The sequence below is a fragment of the Manis javanica genome, chromosome 3 (genome assembly GCF_040802235.1).
Source record: "Manis javanica isolate MJ-LG chromosome 3, MJ_LKY, whole genome shotgun sequence".
Lineage (NCBI taxonomy): Eukaryota > Metazoa > Chordata > Mammalia > Pholidota > Manidae > Manis > Manis javanica.
In genome coordinates this window covers 182,193,074-182,210,667 of record NC_133158.1, presented here as the reverse complement: position 1 = coordinate 182,210,667, position 17,594 = coordinate 182,193,074, and the positions used below count along the sequence as shown (strand labels likewise).

General features: G+C 38.2%; 1 pseudogene; it reads right to left on the bottom strand.

Moving 5' to 3' along the window:
• Positions 1-3,424: 3,424 nt before the first annotated feature.
• LOC108409187 (large ribosomal subunit protein eL34-like) lies at positions 3,425-3,771 on the bottom strand (annotated as a pseudogene).
• Between the last annotated feature and the right edge of the window lie 13,823 nt (positions 3,772-17,594).

Here is a 17,594-nt window from a genome sequence, read left to right as displayed (position 1 = left end):
CACTGAGGGATCACACAAGCCTCTCCTCGTCTCCTCTGGTGCAATTGGCATATGGATCTGCTCTCGGTCCCTTCTGGAGCCGCTGTCCCCAGTATGCGCTGCCACTCTCCCACTACTGGGCTGGTGTGTCAGTGTCCATGCCAGTTAGAGGAATGACTGGCAGGCTGCTTAGTGATGTGAGGGGCTTCAGAGCTGCACTGCCTCCCCGGGATTTAGGGCACCTAAGTTTCCCCAGGTTTCCCAGCTGCTGGCTAATTGTGCCAGGACAACTTCACCCAGCTATGGGGTCCCTGTCTCTTTTAAGACTTGCAGAAAGCACTCGCTTTTCTTTTGTCTCCGGGGCACCAGTTGTGGGGAATTGCCCACAGGTTTTGCTTTTCTGTTTCTCTAATATCCAGCACCCCATGCACCTTGTGTCTGCATTCCGGGTGCGGATTTCTAGAGCTGGTTGTTTAGCAGTCCTGGGCTTTCACTCCCTCCCCATTCTGACTCCTTTCTTCTGCCGGGTTTTGGGGTGGGGGAGTGTTTGGGTCCCGCCTGACCGCTGCTTGTATCTTACCCCCTTCATGTGATGCTGAGTTCTCGCAGATGTAGGTGTATCCTGGCTGTTGTACTGCATCCACTGGTGTGTCTTTTAGGAATAGCTTTATTTATTGTATTTTCATAAATATATATGTTTTGGGGAGGAAATTTCCTCTGAACTACTCATGCCGCCATCTTCCTGTGATTCCCATAAGCAACTTTTAAAAAACACCTTCATTGAGGTATAATTGATATTGAAAAACACCACATATTTAATGAGTACAAATTGATGAATTTGGAAATATGCATATCCTCACAAAATCATTGCACACTCAAGTTAAGAGATATATCCATCACCTCCCAAGGTTCCCTTGTATCCCTTTGTTTGGTTTGTTTTTGTAGGAACAAGTTTTTTTTGTTTTTTCTTTTTGTGGTGGGAAAATAAGATTGACCCTCTTAACAAATTTTTAAATGCACAATGCAGTATTGTTAACTATCAACATTGTTTTATAGAAGATCTCTAGGACTTATGCAGCTGGCATAACTGAAACTTCATTCCCATTGAACAACTTCTCATTTTCTCTCCCCTCCCCCCAGATGCTGGCAACCAGTCTATTCTGTGCTTCTATTATTTTGACTATTTTAGATACCTTATATAAGTGGAATCATGCAATATTTGTCTTTCTGTGATTGACTCATTCCACTTAGCATAATATTGTCAAAAATCCAGAAATAACAAAATTACAACATTCAAATCAATAAATAGTACTTATTGAGAGTTTATGGAACATGTAAGAACAGTTCATGAACAGGACGCTTTCAGATTTAAAGACTGATGTGAAGCCCAGGGACATGACATTACAAGAAGGTTTATAAAGGGAAAATGAGGAAGTTGGTTAACTTTTTCAATGAATACTTATTACAATGGGGGTTTCCAGAGGCAGAGGGTGGGTTAAAAGTGACTATCTTCACTATTTTTCAGAAGATAATTCATTTATTTATTTTATGATTATCAGAAGCACTTACAAGCAGCAACTCAAGTTTGGCAGAATAAATAAAGTTTCATTTATGTGGTTTGTATGCTGGGGGAATTTTCATATCTGGTTCCATTTTGTATTTAATTTTAACGATGTCCTCTCAGTTTATCTATTAAAATGCATATGGCAGGAGTTTCCTTCTTTTTAAAAGTTGGGTAATATCTCATTGTATGTATACACATTTTCCTTATCCATTCATCTGTTAACGGACATTTGCATTGTTTTCATACCTTCACTGCTGTGAATAATGCTACAGGGAACATGGGAAGGCAGGTATTTCTTCAAGATCCTTATTTAGAATCTTTTGGATATACACCCATAAGTGGGATTGCTGGATCATGTGGTAGTTCTATTAGTGACTTTTTGAGGAACTGCCTTTCCACAGCAGCTACACCATTTCACATTCCTCTAAACAGCCTATGAGGGTTCCAGTTTCTCCATGTCCTTTCTAGTATTTCCTGTCTCATTTTTTTTTTTGATACAGCCCTTCTAACAGTTGTGAGGTGTTGTCTCACTGTGGTTTTGATTTGTACTTCCTATTTTCATTTTCCTATTGACCATGTGCATGTCTTTTTGGAGAAATGTTTATTCGGATCCACTGCCCGTTTTTAAATCAGGTCTTTTTTTTTCTGCCATTGAGTTGCAGAAGTTTCTTATATATTGTGTATATTAACCACTTATTAGATATATGGTTTGCAAATATTTTCTCCTATTCTGTATGCAGAACTTTCACTCTGCTGTTTCCTTATCTGTGCAGAAGCTTTTTGGCTTGATTGATTCACCAGCTTGTTTTTGTAGCCTTTGTTCCTGGTGTCACATTCTAGAAAGCTTTGTCAAGACCAATGCCAAGAACTTTTCTCCTATGTTTTCTCCTAGGAGTTTCACAGTTTCAGGTCTAATATTCAAGTCTTTAATCCATTTTGAATTGATTTTGTGTATGGTACAAAATAAGGATCCAATTTCATTCTTCTGCATGTGGACATCCAGTTTTCCCAGCACCATCTGTTGAAAAGACTGTCTTTTCCCTTTGTGTATTCTCAATACTCATCGAAAATCAGTTGACTGTTTTTGCATGGGTTTGTTGCTGGGCTCTGTTCTGTTCCATTGCCTCTATGTCTGTCTTTATACTATAATGCTTAAAGTACTGTAACTTTGAAATATATATTAAAACCTGAAATTGTGATGCTTGTGTGATACCTCTAGTATTGTTCTTTCACAAGATCACTTTGGCTATTCTGGGACCTTTAGAATTTTTTCTGTAAAAAGTGAATTTGGGATTTTGATGGGGATAGCACTGGATCTCTAGATTACTTTGGGTAATATGAACATTTTAATAATAATAAGTCTTCCAATCCATGAACACAAATGTCTTTCCATTAATTTGTGTCTTCTTTAATTTCTTTTGTCAATATTTTGTAGTTTTCAGTGTGCAAGTCTTTCACATATTTGGATGTTAATTCCTAAGGATTTTATTCTTTTTGATGCAATTTTAATGGGGTTGTTCTGTTAATTTCCTTTTCAGAAAGTTTGTTAGTGTATAGAAAGACAGCTGATTTTTGTATGTTCATTTTGGGTCCTGAAACTCTACTGAATTTATTTATTCATTCTAACAATTTGTGTGTTTGTGTGTGTATGTGTGCATATGTATGTGTGTGGGGGAGGGAACTTTAGGGTTGTCTGCATAAATGATCATGTCACTTGCAAACAGATAATTTTACTTCTTACTTTCCATTTTGGATGACTTCCTTTTTTTTTCTTTCTAATTGCACTGGCTAGGGCTTCCATTACTATGAGTATTATGTTTTTTGTTTTCTTAACAAAACAAGTCTTTAAATATTTTTTATTACTCAAAAATCATCATCCTCTTATTTAGCTTTCTGACTCCGTGCTTATGCCACCAATATTTTCACAATTATTTTCTGTTCCTCAATAAGGAGAGCATGCTTAATCCTGTCACAAACACATTTAGCACACATGAAATCACCATAAATCCTGCTAATGTTTTTTCCATCTTAGAAGACCTTGTATGAACTTCGGGTCATACAGTGTGAACTTCTCACAGTTGCCCAGGGCACATGCCACAAGCAGATCTTGGTGCTTTCCCAACCTTCTTGGTATAAGCAAATCTATTACCAGAGATTTGGGACAGTCCAGTTTTGTTAAAGGCTGTATTGTAGGACAACTTATGATGGTATGTCAAATGCTGGACCATTCTGAGTGTCCCTAGACACTTCCTTGGAGAGGAAAAAATAAGTGAGTTCAAGTCCTATGTTGAATGGAAATGGCAAGAGTGGGAATCCTTGCCTTGTTCTTACCTTAGATGAAGGGGCTTCAGGTTTTTACTGTTGAATATGATGTTACCTGTAGGCTTGGTCACATCTGACCTTTATTTTGTTGAGGTACACTCCCCATACCTAATTTCTTGAATGTTTTGATCATAAAAAGATATGAATTTTGTCAGATGCTCTTTCTGCATCTGAGATGATTATAGATTTTTATCCTCCCTTCTGTTAATGTGGTGTATCACATTTGTTGATTTGCGCATGTTGCACCATCCTTGCATCACAGGCATAAATCCCACTTGATCATGGTGCATGATACTTTTAATATGCTATTGAATTTGGTGTACTAGTATTTTATGAGGATTTTTGCATGTATGTTCACAAGGGATATTAGCCTGTAATTTTAATTTTCCTGTAGTGTCCTTGTCTGGTTTTGACATCTGGATAGTACTGGCTTTGTAAAATGAGTATGAAACTGTTCCTCTTCAATTTTTTGGAAGAGTTTGAAAATGGTTGGTGTTAATTCTTTAAACGTTTGGTTGAATTCACCTGCAAAACCATCTGGTATTGGGTTTTTCTTTGTTGAGTGGATTTGATTATTAATTCAATCTTCTTACTAGTAACTGGTTTGTTCAAATTTTCTATTTCCTCATGATTCAGTCTTGGTAGGTTGTATGTTTCTGGGAGTTGATCCAGTTCTTCTAGATTACCCACTTTGTTGGCATAATAAATCATAATGTTTTTTTAATGATTCTTTGTATTTCTCTGGCATCAGTTATAATGTGCCCTTATTCATTTCTGATTATATTTATTTGAGTCTTCTTTGTTTCTTAGTCTGCCTGAGAATTTGCCAGTTTTGTTTATCTTTTGAAACAACCAGCTCTTAGTTTTATTGACATTTCAATTGTTTTTCTAGTCTCTGTTTTGCTTACTTCTGCTCTAATCTTTATTATTTACTTCCTTCTGCAAAATTTCATAGTTGAGTTTGGGTTTTGCATTGAGAAAGATTTAGTTGTATTGGTCAGAACTCTTTGGTTGTAAAGTAACAGCTGGCAACTCAAGCTAATAGATACCTGTATCCAGATGTTCAGAGACTGTTATCAGCAACCTCTCTTTCTAGACTTTTCTTTAATCTAATTTGGCTTTATTGTTAGGCATTATCTCCTCATTTCACAGCATTTAGCATATGCTGTATATCCAGTTAGAGAGCCCAGAGAAGAGAGAATGCTTGGTTACAGGACCCCAAGTGGCCCAGTGTGGCTTATATGCCTGTGGAAGGCAGAGACTTAAGAGTGGTTCTGAACATTCCCAGTCTCGGTATATAACACCCTTTCCAGGTAATTCTACCAAGCATTTATCTATGTGCTGCTATGAAGGGATTTTACAGATATAACTAAGTCCCTAAATCAGGCAGTCTTAAGATAAGGAGACTGTCTGGGTGGGCCTGATCTAATCATATGAACTTTTAAATCTGGGTCTTGAGTTCAGAGATGGTGAAGTCATAGACTTGAAGCATGAGAAATAGTCAGCACGCCACTGCTCACCTGAAGATGCAAGGGGTCATGCAGCAGGGAACATGCACAGACTCTAGGACCTTCCAGTGGCCATGTTCACAGCCAACAAAGACCAGGGACTTAGTCCAACAAGGCCAAGGAATTTAATTTTGCCAACAAGAATGATTCCATAAGTGGATTTCCCGCGTGGATCCTCAAGATGAGAACTCAGCCTGGCCAACCCCTTGTTTTTAGCCTTGTAATACTCTTGGCAGAGAAGGCAGCCATACTGTCTGGGTGTCTGACCTTCAGAACCGTGAGCTAACCAATGAATGTTACTTTAAGCCTCTAAATCTGTGATAGTTTGGTATGCAGCCATAGAAAACCAATGCGATGCCCGAACGTCCCTGAAGAAGCCTTCATGACCAGGAGGATGCGACTGTCCAACTGGCCAGCCTTGGTCACATGTCTGACTCTGTGTTTGGAGAGGCTCTAGGTAAGAAAGAAAGTGGCCAAACAAAAAGTAATCCTGGGCAAATCACTTAACCTTCTTGTGCATCAGTCTCCTTATCTGTATGAGGGGACATCTTTTAAAGAACACCTGCTTTCTGAGTCATTGGACTGCTTACATGATATAATGCAGGTCAGGTGCTTAGCTCTGCATCTAGTCTGAGCTCAATAATTGTTAGCCATTATTAATGTTAATGAAACCACTTCAGGCAAACTCGGCAGTGATAGTTACAACATCAGGAGTTGGAGAAAAGGGTGAGTTGCCAGCTCCTCTCTGGGTCTACCCTTAAGTCTGGAAAGATGATAATTCCAGAGTGTCCTGCCATTATGTTAGGGCTCATTTCTTTTCAGCTAGTTTTTTGGCTAGGGTTTTGGAGTGGAGAATGAAGAATGAACTGCAGAGGCTCATAAAAACCAAAGACCAAAAGAGCTGCATGATTAGAAGTCCACAAAATAATGGGATTCTTTATGGTTTCTTATAAAGAAATATTTTGGGGGGATTCAGTGTTTTCATGAGTCCCATAATCACTCTTGGAATGCAAAACATAACCAGAATCACATGGGCTGAAGAAGGCAAATGCCATGTGGACATTCTCCACAGGAGAGTAATTTTCAATTTAAAACATCTGCATCTGCTTGTTCTCTATTGAAAGCCCATTGCAAAAAGCCTAAATTACCACTAATTGACTTAAACCTCAGATCTCAGTAGGAACCCGCAGATGGTAAATGCTCAATGATGCACTAAAGCTTCCTAAGTTTCTCATAAAGGTTCAGAGTACTTGTAAAATATTTTCTGGAAGTCCATGGATTAGTGAAGTTGTTATTTGGGGAGGTGCTGTGAGGCCTGAACTAATGTATCAAAGAGTCTTTTTGGGAAGAGAAACTGCTTGATGGGTTTGTGAGTTGTAGGGTGTGTTCAGCTGAATGGACACAGCAGAAGAAAGGATTCTGATTTTGTAGGATGTGAAACTTACAAAATTCAGGGAGGTCCTCTTTAGGAGACAGATATTAACAAATTGCAGTTAAATTAACTGCACTTTTTACACATTTTACAAAATCATGTGACTGTGTGAGATCCTATGAGAGGATCACCCAGGGCTCTGGAAATGATGCATAAATGTGTAGGGCCCTGCTGTTTGAGCTCTGCTGGATTTCGGGTAAATCCACCTCAGCCTGGTAGTGAGATTAAATAACCAAATTTTGATCTAGACAGCATGGTCTGGAATTAGAGGCCTGCGGCCTGTTTTCACTCAGACCTTCAGCTCATGGAGTGGACTCAAGCAGTTCACTTGCTCACTTGCAATCTTAGTATCTTGGTTTGTTCTGGAAAACAGATTGTTTTTTCTGTCAGTGTGGCTGCAGCAATGACTATTTTAAAGATATGTAATACATATGTAATACTTTTCCTTAGGAAGAAAGTTGTACCAATGCTACTGTATTTTTCATCCATAGTTAATCTTTGAGTGACCTCAGACCCAGTGGAGCAGTGGCTCAAATTTAATGCCCTCCCTTTATGTCTTTAGTCATCAGTATAACAATCAAAGAGAGAAAAGCCTTTACTTTAAAAACCTGTAACTTTTTGGCAAAACCTAGTTAATAAAAATTGTATACTGTTTTAAAGGCTTAAGTTTTATCAAATACCAGTTTAGTAACAACAAAAGATAAAAAAAACAAAGTTTAAAGCAATTTTCTAGGGCAATTCTAATACAAATGTAATGACATACAGGGACAAAGTATCTTGGTTAAAGCAAATCTGAAACATAGCAAACCAAATAGAGACACCAAGCATAGTCAGACCACATAGTCCTGAAAGCACCTGCAGGATGTTGGGCTTTGCTCTCGAAAGACAGGTGTCCCAAATGCTGCTTTTGGCTTTTGAGGAAATGTGCTTGCTTTTTCAATTTTACCTCAAAATTGCTCATTAGATCAGCTTTGAGCTTGCTTGATATGTATTCTTATTTTGTTCTTAGCAACTCCCTTGTGCGAATTGAGATGAACATTCTAAAAACTTGGCACTTGTTAAGAAAGAACGAGATGAACTCCTCTCACACTGAGACAGAAACGTCTCCTTCTTCCTCCAGGTCACCAGTACACGATCCAATGTATTCGTCTTTAAAAAATACAAAACCGAACCACTTTGGTTTCCCTTTCTACCACAGCTGCTGGACTTTGGTGCCAGGGTGGGCTCCCCAGAAGAACACCCTGAGACAAGAAGTGAGTGCAGGTGGGACTAAGTATTCAGGGGACACTGGCAGGGAGCAGAGAGCGGTGCAAGGAAGACAACACAAAGTGTGGTCAGCAGGCAGGGGGCCTGCCGTGGGAGGTGGGGTAACCCCCCTACCCCTCAGCTGTCTGACTGGAGGGCGAGAAGCTGGTCAATAATCTAACTTCCTCGCTCCGTTGGCTGAGAACTGGTCTGGATATATGAACTCCCAGCACCTCCCTCCTACCAGAGAACCCCCACAGGCAGGCAGAGAGGCACAGGTGCCTGCCATAGAGAGCTGTGGGCATGTGTAGGAACGCTGACTAGTGAAGGGACAAGGCTGAGCCCAGCAGCCTCTGCCATATTAGGCGAATCACCATTTCAGTGCTGGAAGGAAACAAGGTTCACCCTACAGCATCCAGTTCTTTAATTGCAAAATGGAGGTTGTAGACTGCTTTGTAGTCACTTCATCTCTAACTTTTTAATTCTTTCATTTGCTGTAGAGCTTTCACATATGTATAGTCCTGTACAAAAATAAGAAATCTGTAAAAATCATATTGTGAATGGGCTTGGTAGAAGTCTATTTGCTGGAAGCATGGCACATATACCCAGAGGTTTACAAATTCTTTTGAAATGCACAAATTCAAGTATTTTCATACCATACCAGAATTAGCATGGGGCTTTTTGTGTGTGTTAAGTGTGATGTGAGATGTGTCTGAATCAAAATAACTGCTTTTTTTGAGGAATTTGAAAAGGAAATCTGTAGTGAATAAAGTCAAGTACAGAACTTAGTATTTATTAAACTTGAACCTGGTTTTGAAAGTAGTCTCAGCTCAGGCAATTACTGAAGTTAAACAAAGTTGAAGGTTAGATATTTGAAAATAGCAAGAGAATGGTTTTCTGTATTTATCTCTGAGCTCTTCTTTCTTAAAAAGAACTGGGAAATCAGTGAGCCATGTGCTTTCCTTTAGTCATCAGAGTGAACTTCAAACGTGCATGGTTCATGTTTTGTTGTGTCTGCTATTGATTGATGGGGGCAGGAGGATTTATGGGTGCTCAACTTTAAGCATTACCAGCCAGAGATGCAGGCACAAATCCCTCTGTGATTGACTTTGGGAACTGCCTTCTGTAGACAGGAATATCTGTCAACAAAGAGCAAGACACATGGCCAGTAGCACTGGGGGGCAGCTACAGCAGCTCCTGCAGGGTGTGGACCTGGCTGCCTCTGTCTTCTGAGGGCTGAAGATTTGTGTCCGGTCTCGAAATATCCCTAGAGTCCCACACAACAGACGTCCACGGCTCCATGTGCCTTGTGCACTCAGGGAATAGGACTATTCTAGGCCCATCGGGCTGGTGGGGGGGGGGGGGCATCTTGCCAACGTTCGAAAAATTTCCAGTGATCTGAACCTTGAATTACCCTAATGCTACTGTACAGATGTGACTAGCTTTGCTAATACATTTTAAATGCCCTTAAAGATTAGATGGGAAAAGCCCTTTCCTGCGGAGTAATTACCCTGGAATGGTAGGGCTCCTCCCACCTCAATCCCTTTATGAATCATCTAGTGAATTTGTTAAAATGCAGATTCTTGAGCCCTCGGTAGTTCCTGGGTAGAGCCCAGGAATGTGCATTTTAATGTTCCTTAGGTAGCTTTTTGAGGTGGGCCATCTATGGACCACACCTTGAGAAACATCTTATATTGTGGATTTCTCATTTTAAGAAAGGGAGGAGGATGGAGAGGGAGAATCCCCTCTCACCTTTGAGTAGAGAGTAGCAGCTAAAAATAGACCAATTCTTGGATTTACTTGGCTACTTAGCTATTTTGACTACTTCATATCTCCCTATTCATATTGGTGTATATCTAATTAAAAATATTTAGTATATTGCATTTATCTAATTAAAAGCCAGCAGACTTTTCTGAAGCCTGTGTATGAACTTAACCCAAGCAAGTAAAGCAAAAACCCCAAATCTGCTGATACAATAGATGTCAGAAGCTGTCCTGTCACAAACAAGGTTTTGAGATCTAGAAAACAGCAGCATCCTAATGGTCAGAAGATTCTGTATTTCAAACCACCATAGTGATTGATAGGGAGAAATCCTTGTGACAGACAGTGACTTAACTCTTTAGAGAGCTGACTTGTACGAATCCACACTGAGCTGCCATCTGCACCCTGCTTCACCCCTGCCCCTCTGTTCTCCAGTCCTAGTGTCCCTCATTTTGCAAGGAAACCACTCTTTTTAGCACAGATGGCTAGTTATTAATCCCATCAGGGATGTGTCTGTGTCACAGTTTCTACATTGTGTTAGACTTCACCTTGAACTAAATATTATGGAGTCAGTGCTTGCATAGCATGTACTCATATCTGTGCAGAACTACAGTGCTTTGGTCTATTATTTTCTATAGGGTTGTTCTGATATCAGCTATTGTCATCAATATCATGTACTGCATAAGTGTAATCTATAAATTCTCAAACTCTTTGTAGTGGCAACATTTTATTAATATTTAGTTATTTGAATTTACATCATGAACCCTAAGCCCCTTTCAGATGTAACCAGAAAATCTGCAGATACCTTTTCAAAAACTTGTGACTGGTTTAGGCTTTTGGAAATCCAATGTTAAGATTCTTTGATTTCATTAAAAGAATGGTTCTATGCAAGCCATTTAATCAAACTACAAGGGCATGGACATCACCTACTGGTTGGTTTTACTGAAGCACAAATGGAATATTGTGCTTGTTACAAATGAAACTCTACTTGTTGCCTGAGATTAAGAACTGTGTTTAATTATCTTCATATGTCCAGTATGTAGCACAATGCCAGCTCATACTCATTTCTAATTAATTAACTCATACTCATGCTCAGTAAATTGTTGAGTATATCAGATAAACTTTGCATATCTAGAAAACAGCAGCATCCTAATGGTCAGAAGATTCTGAATTTCAAACAATCATAATGATTGATAGGGAGAAATCCTTGTGACAGACAGTGACTTAACTCTTTAGAGAGCTGACTTGTATGATTACATGGAGATGATTACATGGAGAATATTGGCATAGTAATTTACCAGATGAGACAGTAAGGCAGCTGGGGCAAATACCTGGCATGTATGTTACTGCTCCCTACTCCTGATTGCTCAGCAAGGTGTTGCTAATGCATTACAGCACCTTCCCTTGCTGGACCAGGGCACTTCTGCTTGGTGATTTTAAACACAGTTTTCCTGAAGAACCACTACTAGTTAATCAGAATGGGAGTGGGAAGGGTGCTAAGAAAAAAAAGGAAGATTTTTTTTTCCAGTTTAGTACAAAGGCTTAAATACATAATTTTACTATTGACAAAAGCATAAAAATTCCCTGAGACTGCAAACAGATTTCATCTTCCGTGCCCACTTTTATTAATTAATTGGTAGTGGCAATCTCTAACACTGTTTCAGGATTTTGAGGATGCAAGTAAGAGTTTTAAAAGTCAATTGCTGGTTTTAGTCCTGAGCAAGTGAAGGACGAGTGATGACACTCTGCTGGGCATTTTCCATCCCTACCCGGCAGTATTTTCAGTCCAGGGCCTATATTGAGCACAAACAGGGAAATGGAAATAGTGGGGTGGGGGAAGAAAAGAGGGCAGCAGAGGCAGGGGGAGAAGAGAGGCTGTGCAGGAGGGGATGGAAGAGGGCTGTGCAGGGGGCAGGGTGAGAGTATTTCACCAGCAGGAACCTCAGGGGCCCCTCGATGACCTCGGTGCAGCAGACTGCCTCTCCCTGCACCCGACTGTCATGGCTCCCAATCATCGTTCTGTGGAGCAGCCGCCACGTTCAAAGAGAAGGACGCTGTGAATCTGGGAGCCATCACGGCAGGAGGACTAACAGGAGAAGAACTAGGGTGTGGACCGGGAGGTCCTCGAGAGCAACGGTCTCCAGTGCTCCGATGCCCCATCCCTCTCCACCCCGCCCCTCTGTCCCAGTGCTGCTGTGGGGGTCAGGCAGAAGGGAAGGGACTGCACAGCTCTAGCCACACATTTGTATTATTTATTCATCTAAAATGTGGGAGGCTCTGGAAGAGACACTGAAACTTACTTGAGGTGAACAAGACCTGTTTTCCACCTGCAAGGGGGCCCCAGCCTTGTGGGAATTAAAGATCCATCAGCAACGGCACCTGTTACAAATGTGAGAAGCATCCTCATACATGTACGAGCAAAGACCTATTAACTCTGCCCAAGGGGGTTGGGAATTTCAGCTGTGAAAAGTATTCAATAACACTGTACCTTCGGAGATATTTATTTTGAAAGACTGTTAGTGAGACAAATAACAGATAACCTGCTGCTGAAAGAGATTCTAACCTAGTATGGAATTGCAAAATAGATACAGCATACCCCACTGTATTGATGGATTTATTAGGAAGAGACTGGTACACTTGAGTGTGTCTTTCCTTTTAGAAATAATGTACGATATATGTGCATTAAATTTAATGCAGCAAACCAAAAGACATGGATAAATGTGCTGGTCAGAAAAAGACAAACTGTTTTCCTGCAAAAGCCAATCTAAATGTTTCCTGATTTGAAGAAAAAGCCTTATTACTCAAGATAACCTCAGGATGCTTGTTTTTAATATCAGTGCTCTGATTCCTAAAGGCAAAACCTCTATAGCAATCTAATCTTATTTATGTGAAGCCATCTAATCAGTTTGGAGCTGGTGGGTGTTAGTCCTTGTGGGTCTAATTGCTTACTGGACCAATCCTCTGGGGTCAGCAGCACAGATAAAGGGAATCTCTTCTGTAAGAATGTGCTTATATTTCAGAGTGCCCATTGTGGATTTTCATTAACTGGACTTTCCAGTGGGCGGTTCTGCTTTATATGCCCAGTAGTTGCTCTGTTGATCTTCTCAGGGGGTTGGCAGGCATTTCACGGCTTAGGATTGCCTGAAACATTTGGAAGGAATGTTTAATTTTAACACTATTTTCCTAGATTCGTTCTGTTACTGCCTATGAAGTCGGACCATCTGTCTCCAAGGGGCTTACACTAATTAAAGGGCAAAGAAAAAGAGAATGTACTGCTGCTTCACCAAAAACCTTTGATGTGAAATAATAGCCCCGAGTCTACACACAAACAGTCCAATAAAGACTGTGGGCAATTTCAGTTTATATGGTGAGAAGTTGAAGTAGCCTTTTGGGAAGAAAAACTCCAAAGTGAGATCATTGTGTAGATGACATTTGCACTAGGTTCTTCAGATGTATCACTAAATATGACTTGAAATACAACATGTCAGTTTGGTCAGAACCCATTAGAGATTTAATTGGGAGTGGGATAATACAGGAAATTGTGTGCGTTGGCAATAAAAACATTATAGGAGGGTTAAAAAGCCTTCAAATCTGAGAAATTCAGACCATTCGGGAATTGACCAGATATTGTAATCTATAGTGCAATTTGGGGAATCAACATGGAGTTATATTTTTTCTTATAAACCTGATAAAAAAAGAAAAAATATCTCCTGTGATAATGATGTCAAATATGATTCTCTCTTTTTATATGGTTACTTACTATTTATCAACCTTTATGCTTTTAAACTTCTCCAAATATGAGCAAATGTAGCATATGTTTCTCTTGAGAAATGAATAGAACAAAATAACCTTTATTCTCTTTCTTTTTCTTCTCCTTGAATTTCTAAAAGGACAGATTGAAGTTTTTTTTTCTTTCTGAATATATCAACCTGCTCTATAGGGTTATCATGTCAGAGGTAGAAGGGTTGTCAAGCAAAACCCTGTACCATTTAATCTCCAGTAGAATAACCCCATCTCTGACATAGTGAAATACATTATTTTTCTAATGGACTTGGAATTTGGGGCATTTAGAGTTACACTACTTATAATAATAGTCATATTGTGATAAAGCTGACTGCATAATATAAATATTGTATGTATCTAGACAAATTTAGGCAGAAAGGAATTTTATGATAAAAATGATCAGTTTGGCTTAATGATTATTGAAGGCATTTCAAACTAGCAAACCATAGGTCAAACCCAACCTATAGACTCAAAAGTAGATATAAAAAAATTCAAAAGGTACCCTTTGGTTACATAGTGAAAGGCAAGTCTCAACCTTATACACACTGTATATAATACTGTACCACTTTTCCTTCCTTTCTTCCTCTTCCCTTCCTTAATATACACCTTAGAGTTCATCCCATTTAACTGTTAGGGTCCAGGAATCCGGGGATTTCCCGAGAGAACAAAGCACACAGGCATGGAGATGTAAGTACAAGCAAAGTCTTTAATCAGCCAGCAAGCTGGGGCCGACAGCACCTTCCCTGACATGCAGGCCGAGTCCGAGCTGCCGACCCCCAGGCAACTTTAGGTATTGCTTATATAGGATTTTCACAGCCGTTACACCGAAGCCCGTGCATTTCTACAACCAATAATTTTAAAACACACTCTATATTGTAACCAATGGGAAGCATTGTAACCTTTTAGGGAACACGTTAGTTACCTAACTGCTTCAATTGTTATCTCTTGCTTACCCAAGCATGTCTATGTGACTTATCACGGGTTCCCTCCCTAGGCGTCCCCGGGCTGTTGCCTAGCTTCTAGTTATCTAACTTAGGGCAGGCACATTTCCAAACTTTGCCTCGGGTAGTTTATACAAAAACTGGGTGGCTCTTGCTCTAGGGTCAGGTTAACTCCTTTACATAAGTACATTCATTTCATTACATTATTATTATTTTGTTCTATTGTATGGATGTACCAAAATTTATTTAACCATTTCCCTGTTAATGTCCATTTTGGTTGTTTCCAAATGTTTGCAGTTTTTGTGGCTATGAGTACCTTTGCACAAATGCCACGTAGGATATGTGAGTATATGTCCATCTGTAGGATGCATTTTTGGAAGTGGAGATGCCGGGTAGAGGGTAAGGGCACTTGTATTATGATATTGTAAATACTCCTGTGTGATGATAGTGTGATTTTAGACTCCAAATAACAATGTATGAGAATGCCTGATCCTTTATCCTAGCCAGCCCAGGGTGATCTCTATCTCTTTGATCTTTGCAGATGTAAGTGAACAATGTAACCTCAGTGTTTAACATTTTTTATATTAAGAGTGAGATTTAGTATCTTTTCATATGTTCAAGAGGCATTTTTACTTTCTCTTTTGAAAACTATTCATAGCCTTTTAAAATGAATTGCTGGTCATTTATGTATTGAATTGTAGGGGCTCCTTTAATTTAGCAATACTAGCCATGTGGGATATGTGTGCAAATATTTTTTTCTTTGTATTTTGCCTTTGCCATGTGGAAATTTGTGGTTTGTGTATTTTAGATTATCAGTCTTATATGATTTCTGGATTCAGTGTCAACATTAGAAAAGAATGAGTTATGTAAAAATACTTCCCCCATGGCATTTCATCAGGTATTTTTATGTTTAATTTTTTACTTTTAAGATTTTAGTGGATTAGGTGTGGATATTTTTCCCATATGGCCACCCATTTTTTCCAGCACCATTTCCCTTTCTCCTCACCTATTGGAATGTCATCTTTGTAATATTCTAAATTACCTAATAAACTTGGGTCTATTTCTGAACGTATTGCTCTATCTGTTCATATACTACAGCACTGTTTTAATTATTAAGCCTTTATAACTTTATAAAAAATCTAGTGATATTATTTCCCTCTTATTGCTCTCCATTTTCAGAGTTTTTTTGTATACTGTTATTTTTTATATGGAATTCACTTGTTTAGCTCAGATTTAGAATTCACTTTCTCAGCTAAGATCTAATTGGTATTCTTATTGAGATATTAAATACCTCATTAATTTAGGTAGTATTGACCTCCTTGTAATATTGAGCTATCCTATCTAAGAATATGATATATCTTTCCATTGTTCATGCCTTCTTTTTTGAATTCAGTAGCATGTTAAACTTTTCTTCATAATGTTCTTGTACTTTTCTTGTTCATTTTATTCATTGGTGATATGACATATGAGGTCATTTATTCTATTACATCTTTGGTTATTTTAAAATATATGAAACTATTGATTACTATTATATTAATTTTTTTTACCCTGCTTCCTTACTGAATTATTTCATAGTTTGCAGTTAATTAGTTCTAATTAGTTCCCTTACTGAATTATTTCATAGTTTGCAGTTAATTAGTTCTAGATATGCAATCATATCATCTGAAAAAAAAGAAAAGTTACCTCATTTCCAACATTTATGAACTAGCTTTTTATTCTTGACAAATTCTGTTGGCTAGTAAATTGTGAAATAATAGAACTAATAGCAGGCATCGTTTCTTCTTCCTGACTTTTGTGAAAATGCCCCTGGTGTTTCCTTATTAAGCATGTTGTTAGGTTTGGGGCCATGTTAAGATGGTGTCCATCTTTTTTGATTTTACTGATGTTATTCTTTCAAGAATTATTGTTGAATTTTTTCATATAAATCTCCATGGTATATTTCATGCAGTTATGTTGTATTATTCTTGTACTGTACTACCAGATTTTGATTGCAAATATTTTATGTAAGAGTTTTGTGCTAATATTTACCGATGAGATTTGACTGTAGTATTCTCTTTTTTATGCTGTTTTGTCAGTTCAGCTATCAATGTTAGGCTTGCTTCATAAAAATAATTTTAAAATTTCCACTAATACTTATAATCTGAGCAGTCTAAATAGCGTTGGAGTTCAATGCTTTTCCAGATTTGTTGGAATTATCTTGTGAAAAAACTGGGCTTGTTGTCTGAAGCTCTTTGATGTGTTTCTCTGTTTTTTCCTGGGATTTGTTTATTTTAGATTTTCTGTTTGTTTTGTGGTCAGTTTTGGTAAATGACCTTTACTAGAAAGTTACGTATTTCATACATGTTTAAAATTTTATTTTCATGGAATTCGCCAAATTCCATGCAAATTACTCTCTTGGGATTTTTTAATTTCTCCTGGTTTTATTTCCTCTTTATCATCTTTTGTTTATGCATGCTATTGTTTGTTTGTTTTATTTTTATAAACTTAGTTCATTATTCACCTTTCCCCTTTTCTTGATAGAAAGAGGTTTTGGATTTATCTATAAGTTCTACTGTATTTCTTTTTCTAACTTATTAATTGCTATTTTGTTGTCCATATTAATTCCCTTTAAGTTTTCCTTCTGTCATTTCTGATCTATACATAACTTTTAAAGTTGGATGCTTGTGTCATTTGTCTTTATTCTTTATTCAAATAGGCATTCAAGGTTATGAACTTTTCTCTAAGCATGTGTTAACTATATATATATATCTCTCTCCTCCATCTTGATATGCTGCATTATCATAACCATTGTTTTCTAGAAATTTTGAAATTTTGCTTTTTAAGTTCCTATTTTACACAAGAGTTGTTTAAGGGAGAGTTTTACTATTTCTAGATGGAATTTCTATTTTAATGGCATTGTGATTTCTGCTTTTTGAATTTATAAGGTTATCTTTGGGGTCTAACATCAATTTTTGTGAATTTTTACATTTATTTAAAATGAAGGTATAGTCTCAATTTTCAGGGTGCAGTTTATATTTATCAGTCAGATCTCTGTTGCTAATTGTCACTTTTTTCTTCTA